The following is a 12,621-nucleotide window of genomic DNA, read 5'->3' on the forward strand; positions in this document are numbered from 1 at the left end:
TCATTCATTCCCCCAAAAGTAAGCCAAATGGTCTATAACTGTTCGATAAATCTTCCGAAAAATGAGAAACCACGCGTCATCCACGGTTCTTCCAAACTCCTAGCGTCATCAAAAAGAAGAATTACCGATCGAGAAGCTGCAGGATGGGGAGGATGACCCGGGGTCGGATGGTGCAGAAGATGAGACGAGATTTACATACAAAACGAATATCACCACAAGACATAGCGTCTCGGCGAATATGTTTTCGACACATTCCAACACACTCAGCGACACCCGGGTGCGGGGTTGGATTGCGCTTGCGTCATTCACACCTTGAGGGGAGGTGCTTCTTCACCTTACTAGGTAGTGGGTTCTCTTCGCTTATCTTTCGGCGATAGACCTTGGTAGACGAGAACCCACCTGTGTCCACCTGCTGCCAGCGATGTGCTTGAACTGTGATAACCAACACACACACACATTGTTCGCTCGTGATTCTTCACCACCAGCGGCGATGTCGCTTGAGTTGGTCAAGCATCGCTCGGCTCGGGGCTTTGGTTTCTCACACTCGCGGCGTGTGTTTAGTCTAAAAATATTGTTCCGTCCCGAGCTCGGTAGGGCCGGTCTGGGAGGACGTGCACAGCGTTAAACCATCGCCAACGGTACATGGTGAGGATCGCTGAAAGAGAGCAGCATTCGCGCGATGCCAGCCACTAATCGTTCATCACAACGTATTAGCTTCAAATATTGCGATAGCCAAAGTACCGTAACGTTTCACAGTAAAACTTACATATTTTGCTATCGATTTTTGTGTCGATCTTCAGCAGCAGAGAATTGGATTTCCTTGCTGGAGCGATCAGTACGACGCGAGCAAGGGGCGGCCTATCGCAAGTCGTGACCAAGCATTTATTTTAAACAAATCCAGAGATTTTCCAAACATGAATGCGAAAAGGAGTCGAGGCCTATTCTTGTTCTGATTCGAGATGCTTTGATTGTGTGATGCTGTCTCGATGGAGGCGCACTACCACGTTATCATTTCTTTCTACAGAATCCCCACTTTGGTGAGGAATTTTCGCAAGACATTTTCCTGATGATCGTGCTAATCTTTACCTTACCAAGGGTTAAGGCACAACCGACGGCCAAGAGTACGCCTTCTACCCCTTTCTTTGAAAAAAGCGGCAAAAAAACGGTTGATTTGAACGATTTGAACGGGCGCTTTCGTGTGCAGTGCGAAAGTCACGTCCGGCACTGTGCCGTCCTCTCACGCTCACTTCGGGCGTCTCACGCTCACTTCGGGTTATTTCCAGCCTTCGGCTTATTTGCCTTTGGCTTCGGGTATCTTCGGCTTTTTGAATTTGAAACGACCGTTTTTTCAACGAATTTTTGCCATTTTTTGGCCATTTTTCACCCTGTTTTTTTTTTGGTTGGAAAAACTAGCTTCTCGCCTTTATTTTACAAAAATACGCATTCATTTTCCTTTGTGTTGTGTGCCAGAACCACAGCCAGAAGGTTTTAGAGTGTGTAGGCACATACTCGACACACTTTGTGAACGTATTGTCACATTTTCCTTTTTATTTTATAAAAATACATGATTAACGATTGTGCCCGAAGAAGTACGTGTGTCGACGTTTCGAACAAACGGAGCACTACAATTCCATGGAATTGGGGTGGAGATCGGCCAACAAACCCCCAAGGTAGCCCGTTTCAATCCCTACAGTTACCCAGATACTTGGAAGTGCTACTGGCGAATGTTCTGGCGAAGGTGTTTGCTCAACTGTCAGGTGTTCCGTTGTCGCGTTCGAAATTTACAGGTTCGCTCACATAGTAACAAAATCCAAAGGCTTCCAAAACGGCTAGAAACGTGTCCGCTGCATGGGGATGGGGCGGAGAGAAGGTAACTGAAACCAGATGTGAGTTTTTGATATAAATTTGTGATCGATATTGGTCTTATCATTCAGTTACTCTTCAAAGATTCAAGTGGTTTCAAAGGATGAAGCAAAGTGTGAAGCTGATCGTGTTGGCAGTCCTGTTCTGCGCTTATTGTATCAAGGCTCATGACAAAGAGATTAGGTTCGGCGGCCTCCTCGTCTTGAGCTTTGGTACAGTAAAAGCATAACGTCTGTAACTAGCATTTAATAGAACACATTGGCACTTCGAATCGAAAACAATCCCGAATGAAACACTAGGTACGGCATCAGCAACAATAACGCTCGTAAGTAAAAGAGTTTCATTCCATGCAGCCGTTACCATGATATTCACTTTAATAATTTTACAACAAATTGTGAACGTTAAGTATCTGCTTTTATACCAAATCCCATATTGACTTTACCCCTGTACGAGGACAACCTATGTAAGGATTTTACCCAAGGCAAATCTAAAAGGTACTTCTGCTCTACTGCGAATACGTTCTTCTTTCGTTCTGATCAGCTCGCCCAGCGACATTCCTTCATTTGTTCTCCACTTGTTCACTTCTAATCACATTCATTTACCGTTCGCTCACACCACCACGCTTCCCAATCAGCTCCCGTATTCTCTCTATCTCTTCGTGCCTTAACTAAATTACCAGCTACCCATCCGCTTCCGGTTGGGACATGATGTAATTTCTTCTAATCCTTCTTGTTTCAGTGTGTTCAGCCTCGTATCCCCACAAGCACCAAAAGTCATCCAACAACGGGCTCGGTGCGGAAAAACAAACGGAAGCAAATTGAATGCCTAAAGCAAAGTACTAACAGAGGGTGGTGGAAGGTTGCCTTCGCGTCCAAAAGTTTTGTGATTTCGCACGATGACCCAGCACGTTGACGTGTTTGTGACTTCTCAACAGTTGCCAGTTGTACTAAGCGTAATAGTGAAGGGGGTGAAACAATGTTTCCCCACGAAATTTACGAAGCCGATTTACGGGCGACCCGGGAAAACGAAAAACCATTTTCCACAGTCAATTTGCAAACGGACGCGCGTACGCGGCAATTAGATTTCCGGCTAAAATGTGTGGGGTTGATTTGCTCAGCGGGACACTCTGCCCTGCCCTGGTGCTGCTGCTGTTTAGTGCGCAGAAGGTGAGCGTGGAGTAGGGAGTCTGTTCGATTTTCCACCTGTTGCGTTCGGTTTTTGTGGTGGTCGGATTCGGTACCGAAGACGAACAACCCATTGTTCGGCAAATACGGGAAGCAACAACATTGTTATGCGCACGGCCAGGATTCCTTCGCTGGTTTCCCTCATTGTTCGCGAGGGACTTCAATGAATGGAGCGGAATGGAAAATGCGAATGTCCTACGAAGGTTTTCTTGTTGAGTCGGCCACTCAAGCACTTTTTAGGTGACACCTTTCAATGGGGCCTCATTTTCTTATGCTGTGATAAGAATTTTAATGACTTCATGATTGTTTGTGGAATGTGGCGAGTGTAAGTGTGAATGTTTTTTGTGAAAAGGTTCTCCCTGTTTGTTGTGAAAAGAAATGAAAATGTAACGATTTTCATGAAATTAATTTCCATTCTACCACTTTCCAGACGGATTTCCTCTTGTCGGCACAGGATTAAGGACGAAAGTCCCTCAAAAGAACCAAGAAGAGAATCCTCGATGAACAGCGTAGGCACTCGGCCCCCAAAATCCCGTGGAATAATCCATCTTTAGTGGAAAACCTTTTGTCGCGAAAGGTTCGCTACCTTCATTAACACATGTCCTCATTTGTTCCGACCGACGACGACGACGACGACGACGACGACCACTTCACGGGAGGTCTTCCATCTTCCAAACTGAATGACTTTATTTATGAGTGTCCCATGGGCTGCTGGGCTGGGGGCCACCGTGATTACAGTGGATCAGTGGGCGCAATGGTCGCACCGCAAAACCACAGAGAAAGCTTCTTAAGATCCGCGCCGTAATCCGCTTGTATGTGGCACCCCTGGTAGCGACCGAGGAAGCATTCCGGCGTCAAAGGGCACGGACAGCGGGAGTATCGATGGCCACACTTTTAGGGGATGATTAATCAGTTTAGTGAATAGCTAATGCAGAGTGTTTTTGATCTAATGAAACGATGCCAGAGATGAATGTCATGTTTATGTTTTAGATATAATTTTATGTTTTACATTTCTCAAGTTTTTTACGTTCATCTAAAGTAGCGGTAAAGGTTCTCGAGATTAATTTTTGAGATTTTTCGAGTCATTTAATTCCGATGTCTTAACCCATACTAATCCCACTATCCATCGGTAAGGAGGACCTTCTTCTCCTTCTCGATTACAAATAGCTCTAACGCTTCATTCACAAGCCATAAAAGTGTGATCTCTCTCTATGCGCCACTCCCCTTTTGCACCATCCGTGGAGCAAATATTGCTGTTCGGGGCGAGCGAGCGACGCACAAAGGCACAGGACCATCAGCCTCACCACGTCGAGCCGAGGGTTAAGCATAATAGTTTTCGTTTGGCTCCACGGGTGTTGCGTTCTACAAACAATGCCATCCCTCTATACCCTCGTTGCTGCTACTGCTGCTGTTGCTGACTGTATCAACACGACGAATACACGACGTCACAATGGCGAAGGATTTGTCGGAACATTAGAACTGTATTGCTGCCCCACCCTCGGCCATTGAGCAAATCTCAATCCAAAGAAGGGCAGAATAGCCATTCAGGTTATCCATTCATTCCGCCCATTCATTCATGGTTCCTGTCGTACCGAGGCCGGGTTGGGGGGTGGGAGGACGGATTGAACGACAATTTCCTTTGACCGGAACGCACGATTGCCTACGGTTTGAGCTAAACAGAATTGCAAAACATTTCCTCGAGAGTTCTTGAGCGTACCGCAACTCACCTGCTGTGCCAAAGAAAACTCTCCCCATCCATTGAGCGGGGATGGGAAAATTATAAATATTCATTACGTGGCCAGTGGTCTCCCAGTGACCTTTCCGTACCAGCGATGTATTGAAATGGTAAACCAAGCGCGAACCCCCCCGTGCCAGAGGCTGAGAAAAGCGAACCGAGCCCTAACTCATCTCTGGATGGCATTTCCTGATGCTCTACCCATGCTGACCCGCCACATATGTGGCCCGGAATACTCATAAAATGTCCAGAAATAACCATCACAAAATCTTAATGATCCACCAGCATCATCACACAGACATCGCGAGTGCTTGATCGCGCTCAACGGAGGACGGGAGGGGGTTTGGAGTTTGGTATCGTGGCGAAAGTGGCATGGATGGGTCTTGCCACTGGGGGAAAAAAGGGGTTCTCGTGACATCAACCACAGCTCGGGGCAAGTGCAGAACAGTTTCTAAATTTAACGATCGGCAAACTGATCCAGCTACCACTGGCAGCACACACTCCACTCTTTCGTGTGGCTGCCTGGTTTTATATGTTTTTCGCTGTCTTCGTTGGAATTTTATACCCCCAGCTCGAGCACAACCCTTCATAACTCATTCTCGGTCACATTCTGTCCTCGATCTTATGTTGCTTTCTTGCCCAAAGGAGGAAGGGAAATCATTGCCTAAATGAGACGAATCGTTTCCTGTCAGCCCATTCCGCGGTGCTTCCTTGCTCATTACTGAGCGATTGTTTTGTCGTTCGGTTGTAGATGGTTCGGGTACAGAAGGTTCGAGGGAGGGGTCCTGCGGCGTTCCTAAGGTGGGGTAGAGGACGTGATATGATTTCATTCATATGTTGCTACAGATTCCTCAAGACAAGTGGAAGATATGCGCTAGTGCTTCTGGATGCAGAATGGAGTTCTTGTCGGTAGACTTTGTATATTTCATTTTATGTAGGTAGACGTACTACCGAGAGTGTCTAATTTAATCGCGTGACCTTTCGCTAATACTCAGCATTACAATATTCATCGAAAATGTGACAAAGCATCAATGAACGAGATAAAGTTAGTTATTTATTCCTAGCAATTTGTTAATTATTAGATTGAGATTAATCTACTTGAAAGTAAACGTATCTAAACTCTTCCTTTCCAAATGCTGAGTTTGTTTTCATATGATTGAGATAATTTATCGCAATTTTAATCGTAATCGTACAATAGGCAAACTCCAAATAGCCAAACTGTATTAATAAAAATTTCGTTCAGTTTAGGTTCTACTTTGAGGAAACAGAAAATGGTTTGTGTTTTAAAGAAATGAGCTCGAAATGATGAAAATTAATAGCGCCAGTTGTGAATTGATGTTTCTGTGCAATATCAATCCGATAAAATGCTTTAATTCCAATACAAAAACACTCGCATCGTTGAATGCTTCATAGACACTCATTAACCGCAGCTTTACGCTAGTAGAGGGGATTTATTGTGGAATCTGAACCGCATCGCTCATTTTCCGGAGCAACGGAAGACAAAAGCAGACAGCAATTTTCCATTTCAGCCTCCCTCTAACATAATCCCTCCCAGTAATAAACAATTCACACGCTCCCGTAGCGCTTTGTGCGGGCCTTTTGAACCGTAATGTTCGCTCGGTTTAAAACCGTTTCGATCCCTTGTGACCGCTTATCAGCCCATCAGCTCATGCCTTAATGCGGGATGATACTGTTGATGGTGATGCTGATGATGATAATGAAGCGAGGAGCGGATGCGCATTAAAATCACGCGGCGTATGACATTTAATAAGAGTGAGCGAAGAGAGGCCGCGTCACCGTCAATGATGGACGCCATTAATGAGCTATTTTTATGTTAATAAATAAGTAATTACTTAATTTATCGTAGCTCCCACTGCGGTGGTTGGTATCACTCTTTGCTGCAGATTGGGAGAGGTTTTCCGTCGAGTAACTTTTCGGATTCGAAACATAATCAGTCAGAAATTGTGTTTCGGCTGTAACGAGAGCAAATTGAATCAATAACAACCGGCGAGGCAAAAGAAAACATATTTTTTCATCCCGGGGTCATTATGCGATTATTTGCGATTCGCATTTCACTTTTTTCCATATTTGTGCTCGTTCCAGTGGCAACACTCTGGCTTCGGCGGGAGCAGGCTCCTAAGGAAAATAGAAATGGAAGGAAATACTGAGCAGCACAGAGCTGAGGGCAGAATTGTGGGGGAAAACCAGCGGCCCAACGGATATCCTTTCATTTGTCCATCTATTCAGCAGTTTCGGAAGGCGATACCGGGAGGAGAAGGTAGAAACTTTGCCTCTCCAAAATTCCCAGCTGGACAATTGCACCGTACAGGGGAGCTGCGGTGTGTCTTTTATGGCAATGAAAAGAGGAATATTCGCTTTGATGACGTTTGGCAGTCGCTTACTAATTTTGGTAAATGCTTCCTACAAATCACCCTAGAGGGGTTTCAATTAAATTTATGTTTGGTGACTTTGTCCATCGAAATAGAAACGTTACAGTACCATAGAAATATGCTTACTTAAAATAGAGAACTAAGTTTATTGCTAATCACTCTGATTGAATCACTTTCAGCGCTCGGATCAATAAGTAAAACATTCGCGATGCCAACAGCTTCACGGACCGTTGCGCGGATGGAGAGTCTGGATCACGTCAACAGCAGAAACGAAGGGCGAAAGGTCGCGTTCGTTAATCAGGTTCCAGGACAATCGCTCGTAACGGTACCGCACCCTCAGCACCACCTTAGTCCCGGCACCCCGAGTGTCCCTTTTCTTTTCTCTTCCATCCGACAGGCGATCCTTATCAGCGCCATACCTACGCTACACCCTCGCCGATTGATTATCAAAGGTTATGTTTCGCTCACCGGCTACCGGGGAGGCTCGGTAGGGCCCGGATGAATAGGGCTCAAATTACAGCGAATATAATGTCACCGTTGATGACGCCCAAATTAGAGCATATTATTAGTTAACGGATCGACCCCGGCTGTATGCCCCGCATTGGCTGGGGATGTGATCCAGTGAAACTCATGAACTTCTGACCTGATTCGAAACCATCGTACGAGTCGCAGCGCTTCCGCGTCCGAAATGTCACTCCCACGATGTGAGTGTGGCTGAGGGTCGTATCGCTGTTGCTTCGTTCATTTTACTACCCTCCTCTACGTCCGCACCACCCCACTAAAAACCTCTTTATGATCGTTCGTAATTAAAAGGAATCTCAGAAAACATTAAAAATTAAAACGGCTCTCGGGACGCGGGCGATGGTGATGTTTCCAGCGTTTTATTTATGCACGAGCAGGACAAGGACAAGGCCTTGAAGAGGGCGGTAGGGCGGGACGGAACGGAACGCTTCGTTTACGCGTCGTTTTGCTGCGTCGAAGGTCTTCGTGGGGCATCAGGACGGACGGGGGTTGCTAGTGCTAGTGAGGTCCTAAAGCACCATCGTGCTGGTGCTCCACCGTCTCTCGAAAATGGACACTGGCTGGACGGTTTGGCATAAATCTCTGACACCCTCTCCGGCGTGCATACATGTTTCGTTTCGTTTGCAGCACCCTCCCCTTTCAAGGAGACACCACTCCGGCTTCCCGTCGTGGACCGTGGCCCGTGGATCGTGAGCAGAAATGATTGTTTCTCTTATTTTAATTTCGTTTCAGTTGTCTCTGCTTGAGCAGGTGGGTGGGAGGGGAGGGGAAGGCTATTGACCAAACGGCCGTGCGATGGACGCTCTAGAAGACAGAGCACCTGAGCGAACCCTCCGGGAGAGGTGTTCGCTTCCACTGCTCAGAAGGTGAAGCTGGTGGAATGCTTTTAATGAAATCGAGAACATCGCGAGTAGCAGAAGGAGCAGGAGCCAGCCGGCCAACAAACACACACACATACACCGCATAAACACTCTCTGTGACCCTTAAACATCTCGTCCCGCGGAAAAAAGATGCTCTGGAGGAGATACAGAAATAACAAAACAATCTTAAGGCGCAGCAACCCCCGGACGCGCTCTGGTCCTAATGGAAGCGTTTCAGCAGGAGAAAGATAAGCAAAAAAGGGGGAGAACGAAGGGGGCTGGAAGAGAGCCGTAGGAGTCGTAGGATAGCCGTTTCATTGCTGGACATTTAAATGTGCTGCATGGTAAGTTACTAGTAGCGGTAACGTTTTCGTGAGGCCTACTGCGATCGTTTCCGCAACTTTGACAAGTAACTCTGCCGCTCGAGGTGCCAGTGTGTATAACCTTGAAAAGTAAACTGCTAGCGATGAAGTGCAACTACTTCATTTTCTTATAGTATTTCGTTTTCACCCAAAACCGTTTCACTAATTTCCTTCACAGATGCTTTGCTGTTCGCGAGCTGCAACGACGACGACGACGACGGCGGCGATCATTCATTTGCGTGGACACCTCCCGGCGTTGTGCGCCCAGCACTGGGCGAACCTGTTGTTGGGCAGGAATCGTCTGCATCATCGTTCGCGCAATCGTTTTACCGTGCCTCATCCCGTGGATTTTGCGTTCTCGTTCCACCATTGGCTGTGATACGATCATCGCCGATGGTTGATGGTGATGTGTGCGCGAACAAATAAAAACTTTTTAACTCGAAACAATAAAACGCTCAGCCAATGGCCATTGGCATTGGTGCGATTATCACTTGAGCCTTGAAGGGGTGACGCCCGGCGCTCAGGCGGATGCGGATTGTTTTATGAGGCTTTCTGGAGTTTTTTTTTCAGCTATTCTCTCGCTACTAGACGTTTGCTTTACATATATTTGTAACACGTTTTCTACATAGTTTTCGCGCAACATTCCATTAAGATGGTCGCTCGAATGTTCCTTATTCCCTTTTTTCTAGCGCAAAATGGAAGAAAACGTTCCATTTCCGCCAAACCGGTTCCGCGTGGTGACTAAATATGGGATACCAAGATATGGGGATTCGCCAAGAAAACGGCATAAAATACCCGCGGCAGCATCGTCTGCCGCTTTGAGCTGCTTTCGCACTCGCAATCCTAGAGAAACGAATGGTCAGCCACCAGCAGCAACCGGGACGACGTTAACTACACTACCATTAACGAGCACACAACGACGCTTCGCCAAGTTGCGCCAACAGGTTGTGGTGCAGCGCATTGGTACAAGCCGCGGCCTAGGGGCTTCTGACCGTCGGCTTGAATTACTAATCCCGTTCCGAGTCTGTGCCGACCATGGAATGTGCCTGCTGGATGCTGGTTGGAATGGGGGCGTGGAAGTAGCAAAGAAAACCTGCTTCCAGGTTGATGCTGCGCACCAGTAGAAGGGTCCAAGGAACCGATCGGTCAGTTCATTGGCCCGCAGGCGCCGACTGCAGTTGCACGTCTCGAAAGCCCCACGAAGATCTGGAGGTGAGCCAGTGAACGAAATGTGAAACTTTTGCTGAAGAGATCCGACGGTGAACGGTCTAGATAGGGGAAGGAAGTTCTCTTCTCTTCAAATACAACATTTCAAATAATTAAAACAATCAATAGCGCGATGATCGCTGCACATTCGCTGCCCATCACTGTATGCTCTGTTCTGGGACCGCGAACAGCATCCCTGAGTTCCCTGGTGCCTGGTCCCCCCCCCACCCCCCGGCTGATCATTCCGCTGCCGTAGAAGACAGGAAATCGTCGGGGATTATATTTCTCCGATTTGCCATTCTGCTTTTATCTTTCTGCATGTTGCTCCAGGGGGAATGGAAAGAATCGCGAGGCATCCAATGATCCCGGCTTCCACCACCGTCATCCACCGTCGTATTTATCACCGGTTGTCGGTTCGCTCCGGGGACCCACGGTGGCGATAAGACATCTCTTACGCTCTCCGGCTCTGGCTGCATTTGCATTTCGGTTGCACTTGATCGACCGTAGCATGCCATGCACCGCTTGCGGTCGTTGTGCGTTTGAAGGTCACGGGATGGCTTTCGAACCAGCGAGCGAATGGCGAAAGGAATGGTTGGAAATATGCTGTTGTTCTCAATCTCCCTGTCCCGGGACCTGGATGGCACTGATACGGCCTATGCATGTTCTGTGTCTCTTCTCGACCGACATCGAGGGTTGAATTCAAATCAAACGAACGTTTCGCTGGCGGATCCCACGGCGGAACACTCGAGTAGCAGTACCTGGAACGCGTGATGCACCTCGCGGTATCGGCGACCGACGAACAAAAACATCGATTTATCAAACATGGAATGGAAAACAAATTTTCCTTCTTCCTGCTGTTTGTAGGATGAGGGAAAATGATTTTTTCTTCTCAACCTCCCAGGGGTCCGCTAGTCAGCGCCTCCGTGCTGTCAATGAGCCATCAATGGGGGAGTGGAAGCGTGAGCGTATACCATGACTCACCCTCCCTCCCTCTTGGTCGACGTTGAGCTTCGATGATGAACCGATGACGCGTCGTCGTTGACGCTTCAGTCGTTGCAAGAGGAAAGAAAGAAAGAAAAGCGAAACAACTTTACTGTGGCTTCCCACAGCGGGACGCATATTGCTCTAATTTTCCCTCCGGAAGGAAGAAGGCCCACTCCACCTCCCCCCCCCCCCCCCCCCCCCCCGTGGTGCGTCAGGCAAATCTTTGTGCAATTGTTCGGAAATTACCATCCCGGTAAATATGATTATGATTGCGAAGGTCGAATCGAATCGCCGGAGGAAGATGCGGCACTGGACGGGGAATTGACGGATTTTCGGAAAATGAGTCATTTGGAGGAGAAAATTTGGAAAAACACGTTTTTTTTCATTCGAAAAACCGTAGCCTAATCTGAGTTTTGTTTGATGTTGCGACGCAGGGGAGAGAGAGAGAGAGAGGACAAGGTAATAATTGAAAGGAAAATACCTGTAGCAGAGCTGTTCTCATCAAAAGAAAATTACATCCGAATTCCGAAAAAGAAAAGAAAAAAACAAAATCGAACAAAGTGACAAATTGGAACTTTCTCCACTGCTCCACAGTGCTCGGTGCTGGCGTCTGGAGCTGAGTGTGTCGAGGAAGAAATGGTTATTCCGCGGATGTCACTCAACACCGGCATTCAGCTAATTCGGAAAGGTTCCGAGCACAAGCGCTTCCGTTCTGCTGATGACAAGTGCGCTAATGGAAAATGCCAACCCTGGTACCATAATTCCATAATGACTTCTGCTGTCGGATTATGGGGTCATGATCATGGACCGGGAATGGGGTTCGTTGTCGGTGGGATTGTTGGTTGGGGGAAAAAAAAACATTCGGCTTGAGACGGGATTTAGTGAGGGAAACAGTGATGGTTGGTGTTGCGCCGTCTCCCTGGAATCTAAGCACTGTAATGGGTCATGTGTTGTAGTGGAATGCTGTCATCATTTACGCTCCCTTCCGTCTGAGTTTATGGGTTTACGGCATGTGTCTCGATAATTCTGGGAACAGCTACTTGAGTGAAGTAGCAGACCAGAAGATATAGTGTCTAGGTACTAGAGGAGGATAGTCGAAGTCTAAGAACATAAAGCGAATGTTTGGTTCTCCAAGTCTTTCCAAATGTGTTGTTGACCATCTGGCAAGCATTTACTTTTCAGTTTTTGATAATTCTGTCTTTTAGTTCATTATACTTAACGTTTGATATAGTTTTAGTTTAACGCTTGAACAAATACTGCTGATAAAACAAAAACAGATAATGTTGCAGTAGAAGACCGTAGCTCATAGCTCATAGAAGATCTTCGCAACTTCTGCAACACAAATTCTGTTTCTGCCGAACCGATGCAAAGCAAATCATCAAATCGAACCGATACATTTGTCCCCCATTAGTCGGCGAGTCAGTGAGCTCTTGGATGGCGGGCACTTTGCAAAACCAGAACGGATCGGGACGTGCGTCATGCGAAAGATGATCTGACGAACGCATCAAAAGAGCA

Source organism: Anopheles darlingi, chromosome 3 (genome assembly GCF_943734745.1).
Source record: "Anopheles darlingi chromosome 3, idAnoDarlMG_H_01, whole genome shotgun sequence".
In the NCBI taxonomy this organism is placed as follows: domain Eukaryota; kingdom Metazoa; phylum Arthropoda; class Insecta; order Diptera; family Culicidae; genus Anopheles; species Anopheles darlingi.